The following is a 7015-nucleotide window of genomic DNA, read 5'->3' on the forward strand; positions in this document are numbered from 1 at the left end:
TGTGCGCGCATTTCGAGACACATATCATCGCCTCGGTTTGCGTGCCCGCGTGCACGTATTTCGAGACACATATCATCACCTCGGTTTGCGTGACCGCATGCACGCATTTCGAGACACATATCATCGCCTCGGTTTGCGTGCCCGCGTGCACGTATTTCGAGGCATCTCATTTTCATAACATTGTATATGTTAGGATTGCATCTTAGTTGCATTTCATGCATATCATGCATATTGCATCGTGTTCGGAATAGGAGTTAGCCCGGGCACGGGAAACGAGGTACGTTTCGTACTCCGAGTGACGGAATGTGTCTCAATTCCCCAGTCACCGACACTCCGGATTATCCATGATGGAGTTAGGTTTTAGCTGTAGTTTCATGTGCATTCATCCTATGTTGAGTTGTGCATTTCGACTCCTCGGCCATCATGCCTCGGTGTGCGTGATTGGTGGCACGAGGATCGAGACATGCATATATCTGTGCAAATACAATGCTATGCCCCTTTCCTGCTCTCTGTTGCAGCAAAATGAAGAATCAGCAACCTTTTGGGGCTTGGCACACATTTCAAGAACAGGTGTAAACAGAGGCTAATTGGGGCATTCCGGTGGATTTCCGCGCAAGACAATCCGGACATGCATCATCCATCAGAAGCAAGGCGGTCCCTGGCTTGCATGCCAGTTTGATTTATTTTCTCAGTTAATTCATTAATTAATTAGGATTTTGTAATATTTGGACTGTAATATTCTTTTATTCGGGACTGTAATATTCTTTTATTCGGGACTGTATATTTATTCGGACCCTCTGCGCGAGGGCACAACTGTAATAAGTGTGCGTGTGTGTGTTGTATGTCTTCCAACCCCACGTCTTTCTCCCTTTTATTTATCCGCTTTTGATGGTTAGATTAGGGCATGTTTAAATTAGCATACAGTATGACAACATGTTTGCATCATTCATCTGTATTGCATGCACCGGGCTCGGCGCATCATACTAACTGCATTGTATTTTTCAATTCTAAAATTGAATACATGATAGTTGTAGCATCTCATATGCCATGTTTAGAATAGCCAAGCCTGCTATAGTTGCATTTTGCATGTGTTGCATTAGGCATTTCTGTATACTTAGGATTCATGCATGATTTCTAATGAGTTTCTGTTTTGGCTTGGAGTACTCGGTAAGCTTTATGCTTTAACATCCTTGCATGCGTGTGAGTGACTGCCATGAATAGCATGCTTACCATGAGGCTATGTGCTTATATGATATAACTGCCTGAATGCCTGTGGGTGAAGGTTGGGTTACTTGAATTGGAATAAATCATCAACTATTTGTTTTAAGCCCACTAGATAGTGGCAAAACCATCTTTACTAAGCCCACCTGAGGGTGGCAAAATCTGTATTTTTAGCCTACTTGCGAGTAGCAAACCATCTTTCAAATAAGCAAACATGAAATGTTTTGTTCCAATTCGGGCGACCCAGTCTATACTTATATGCTGTGCGCATCACATAATAACCTAGGCTAATAACCGGAATAAGAACTCACAATGGTTAGTAGAGGCCGGTCTATGACCGGGTGAGCGGGGGTGCTCACGAAGTGACCTTCCCCAATCGTACCCAAGTTCCCGAGCCGAGGCAACTTTGGTGATGACGGACACGTGGCCTTTGGCAACGAGTCAGGGTTTCCTAAATTTCCCAAAATAAAATATTTAGGTGGCGACTCTGTATCTGGCAAAGCAGTCCATGTTTGGCACTTCTTTCAAAAAATCTGTTTTCTCAAAACGATTTGCCGGATTTGGACTCTTTGGTTCAGACTTAGAACCGTGACTACAAATCGAGTCCGAGCTGTAGTGAGGTCCCCCGCGGGCTTGTTACAGTTTCTGGCGACTCTGCTGGGGATTTAGAGAGCTTGACTTGAACTCATGATATCTGTTTTTGACTACACTTGTGTGTTTCTTTGCATTGCATTTGGATTGGTGCGCCTAGGACACCGTGTTTGCCATCTGCTATTCCTGAACGGTTTGCCGGAGGCTTGTCTTGTCAAGGCATGACCATAAGGCTGACCGGTTATGGGCTCTGCCAGTATGGGAACACAAACCCCGGTTTTACCGGGGCACCCTCTTTGACCATTCGACCTAGTGCATATTCGGATCCATAGTGACCATTCCAAATTAGGACAGGTTGCCTACCCGTTTATAGGTTGTTTGAAACCGCTACGTGCGTAATGAAACCCTAGCTCCTGACATAATAGGACAGGGAAACCCTACCCCAACATAGGGGTGTTTTGGCTCTCACTTATCTGTTATGTGCTTTAGAGTGCGTAACTACAGGAATGCATGTATCAGTATATGAGTTTGGGCATCAAGCCTGCGGGCTTCAGTTCAGTATTGTCAGCATTAAGCCTGCGGGCTTCAGTTCAGTATTGACAGTATCAAGCCTGCGGGCATCAGATCAGTATATGAGTTTGAGTATCAAGCCTGCGGGCATCAGTTCAGTATCGTCAGCATCAGGCCTACGGGCATCAGTTCAGCACATGAGTTTGGGTATCAAGCCTGCGGGCATCAACCAGTATTTGAGAACGAGTTATCTGCGGATATCAGATTCTGTTTTAGGGGACAGTGATACAGGGATAATAATCAGTGTTTGAGGACAGTGTGTTATTCAGCTTATTGACTGTGTGTTGATTATGCCTGACTGTGTGTCATGCATTTTATTTTATGCTGTTATGCTGCCCGTTTATCTGTTTATTTATTTCCTTTTCGCTTTATTTATCTTTTGCTAGGTCAGTTTTAGCACGATTGCTTCCAACCCAGCAGGCATTCCCCAAGCACATTGGACACGAGGTCGTCGACTCCATCGATCTGAGGATCTAATCGACGGACAGCCAGTGTTCCATTCTCTACCCCCTGTTACCAGAAGGAAGCCGAAAAGGCGCAGTGTGTCAGAACAGAGGTTGTCAGAGCAGTGGGTTACTTCATCAGAGGACTATAGGACTGAGGTCTCAGTTACTGCTGCAAGAATAGACATACCAGTTAGACAGATGGATCAACAAAATACGTCAGGGATGGAGGCTCTAATGCGCCAGATGCAGGAGAGCATGAGACAGATGCATGATGATGCCACCCGTCAAACGGAGTTCTCCAAACAGCAGGCCGCGATCATGGCCCAACAGGCCGAACTAATCGCCAGGCTGCAACAGCAGAATACAGCATCTGCTTCACAACAAATTCCTCCTCCAGCAGGGGCTCCGTTACCTGAGCAGGCACCCACTGTTCAGAACGCCCCACCAAATGCCCAGAATACCCTACCAAATGTCCAAAACTTACAAGAGGACACGAGTCTTCCAACGGGGCCAGCTCCGCCCCCGCTTCCACCACAACTGTCCAAGGTCCATACATCCAATCACCCGGACTCTCCATTCGAGGTCGAGGTTGATCACACAGCTCTGAAGTTGAGCAAACTGGAGAAGCTTTTTAAGAAATCCCAAGGGGTCAAGGCTATGCCGGATATCGAAGATGGATATACCGAGGAGGCCGTAACACTCCCCGATAGGTTCAAAATGCCACAAATCGACCGTTTTGACGGGACCGGCGACCCCATGGTCCATATCCGACTGTTTGCAGATGTCTTGCGGCCAATGGGCCTTACACGACCACAGAAGCTCTCATTATTCGGCCGAACCCTGTCGGGTGTGGCCTCCCATTGGTACGCAAGATTACAAGATGAAGTGAAAAGGAACTGGGATGAAATGGCTGAGGCCTTTGTCGCACAATATTCATACAACACTCAGATCGAGATCACAACTCGTGATCTCGAAACAACAAGGCAAGAGCCCAAGGAATCTTTCTCGGACTTTGTGATCCGATGGAGGGCGAAGGCGTCAATGATGACTTTAAGGCCCACGGACAAAGATCAAATCCGGATGATTGTACGCAATCTCCACCCAAAGCTAATGCAGAGGATGATTGTAGTCCCCTTCCCTACTTTCGCAGATTTACATGATATGGGGGTGCAAATCGAAGACGCAATGAAACAAGGTCTGTTTGACCATGACAAAGAACAACCGAGGAGGACCTTTAACCGTAACAACAATGCGGGCCCGAGTGGCGCTGCAAATACGAGAGCCTCAGAAGTTGGTATGGTCACCACCACTCCCCCTCCCCCTCCAAGGCCCATGACTGCAACACCCTTCTCCGGCGCGTCCGGAAGCAACACACAAGCCAACAGATTCCAACCTCGAGGCCAAAGAACCTTTACCCCACTATATATGCCTCTGACCAAAGTTCTGGGAATACTGATCAGAAAGAATCATTTAAAACCCCTAGAACCAAAGCCATTGCCGAATCCACTCCCCCCCTCTTACGACCCGTCAAAATACTGTGCATACCACCAACAACACGGTCATGACACCGACCGTTGTTACAGATTGCGTCATGAGATCCAAGATCTTATTGACAAACAGGTGATCGCACCTCCTGATAAACCCAATGTCACCACCAACCCTCTCCTACCACATAACCAAGCTCCTCCTCCCAAAAGAATTAACTTTATCCAGACTGGGGTCGCATCTTACGATCCTAGCATCTATATTACGCCCACCCACCTACCCAAGCCGGAGGTGTTCCTCCCCGATTGCACTGATTTCTTGTGCATGGTGGACATCTCCAAAACCCAACCAGAACCGGTGGTGGTGACCGTCGAAGACGGAGCAGGGCAGATTTTGGGAGGAAATGAGATTGTTGAATTTGAAACTGGGCAGAATTTTGTTGGGGGAGCCTATGATCCAAGCAAGCACATCCTATCAACGAGCCGAATTGGGCTAAGTGTAGAATTGCCAGAGATAGGAGAACTATGCATGATCCGGGGGGATGGACCTGGGCTATGGGTAGATGATTTGACAGCCGCAGGGGAGGACTTTGCCAACCTGCAACTTCTTGATGACCAGGAACTGGGGGAGGCGTCAATTAATTGGTACGATTATGAGGGATCAGAGGAGGCCACCGGATGGCTCGAAGATCAACCGGATGCAGTGGGGGAAGCCCAATCAGAACAAAGCCCGGCAGGGACAGAAATATCAGTTATGGTCGGAACGGCCGAAAGTCAAGTTGTACCGCTGGAGAGCGCCGGTGTTAAGAATTCCGCTCGGGATATGGGCATTATGGATGTGGGAACTGTTGAACAAACAGCTGTACTGACGCAGCTGGAACAAGGAAAGTTTGAGGAGGCTGAGAGAATTAGAAAAGCTAAAGGCCCTGAGGGGACCGAAAGTGCTGTGTGCACGAAGACAGACAATGCTGCGAGCATATGGACAGAGAGCACTGAGAGTGCGAGTGGACCGGAGCCAGACAGGTGTCTGTTGGCTGCCAGTGGAATGTGGTGGGAAGATGACGACTTGTGTCTTGCCCACACCGCTGAAGACTGGGGAAGTGGCCAGCCGGATGATACTTGGTATCTTGATGAAGTGGACCATATGACAAGAAGTGGGCGGTACTTCAAGCCCCCACACCTGGACCAACCCGAGGCATCCGGGAAGGATAGAGAAGCGGAGAGACAGAAGGAGAAGCAAATTGAAGATGAGGCTGTGCTGAAACAATTAAAGAAAATACAAGCAGACATCTCCATCTGGGGACTGCTAATGGCATCACGAGTACACAGAGAAGCTGTCCTATCTGCTATGGACAAGTCCAAACTCTCCATAGACACCACGCCTGAACAGCTGGTTGGGCTGGTTTTTCCGGGAGGAGGTTCCCCGGCATTAACCTTTTCGGACAAAGAGCTACCGCCTGAGGGCACAAGTCATAACAAACCTCTCTATATTTCTGTGGAATGTAGAGATAAGTGGATACCGGTGGTACTTGTTGATACCAGGTCTGCGATTAATGTCTGCCCGACCAGAACGGCATATGCAATCGGGTTGAAACCCGTGGACTTCGTCCCAACTACCCAAGTGATCAGAGCATACGATAATACCAGCAGAGAGGTGATGGGGACTGTTAAAATTCAAACCAAGGTTGGTCCAGGACAACACAGCATCGAATTTCATATCTTGGACGTTCCTGCAACCTTTAACCTACTTTTGGGGCGACCGTGGTTGCACCAGGTCAAAGCAGTCTCTTCCACTCTACATCAAATGCTAAAGTACCCCCACGGGAAAGGGGTAGCGATCGTTTTTGGGAATTCATCAATCCATCCGCCACTGGAAGTGTCTACACCTGTCTTGGAGATTGAGCACGGCACGGAGGACGTGTTTTTGTCGGGGTTCACTTTGGCCGAGGCTCAAGTGGTTCAGAATGTCATGGCTGTGAATGAGGGCATGTATGTTAGTGCACAATCTATCTACCTCATGAACAAGCTAAAACATACTCCCGGGATGGGATTAGGGAGAAGTGGCCGGAAGGGCGTCTCATTGTTGGCCGAAGTGCCACACAACCCTCACGCCTTTGGACTGGGTTATCTGCCCACCAAGGAGGATTGGGTGAGGAAAGGAAGAGAAATGGCCGGAAGGGCCAGGGCAAAGAAGGCCGGGAAGCCATTTGATTTAATGCACAGGCCCATCTGGGTACCCTAAACGGACGTTTCGTCCGGGAGGGGGAAGATTTTCCATTCTGCGGCTTCCCGGAGCCATGGCTAAATGCGGAGGGGACGCGCGTGCCTGGTTTTGAAATCTTCTTCGACATACAATTATCTGGGGATGACGTTGCCGAAGCGCAGACAGACCCACCAAATGAGGTTGAGCAATGTGAAGCAGTGGAGCCTGAGAGCACAGAGTTTGAAATAGGGGTAGCACTGGCAAGTCTACTATCAGATCCTCCGATCGGCCAAGAGTGTTTGGGGGATAACTCTTCGGTTTCTGTGATTGGAGATGAAATAGCTGCGGACTTTCCAGCGCCGATCTTGGATGCATCTATCGCACCTTCTCTCATCTGGCAATATGAAGAAGGCTTTTTATCTAGCAGTTCCGGGTCAGGTAGTGAGCCGGAATCTGATTCTACCGAATCTTGTGCGTCAGAATCAGATTCCAGCTCGACT

Source organism: Camellia sinensis, unplaced genomic scaffold (assembly GCF_055761805.1).
Source record: "Camellia sinensis isolate YWXY unplaced genomic scaffold, ASM5576180v1 Unanchor6, whole genome shotgun sequence".
Taxonomy (NCBI): domain Eukaryota; kingdom Viridiplantae; phylum Streptophyta; class Magnoliopsida; order Ericales; family Theaceae; genus Camellia; species Camellia sinensis.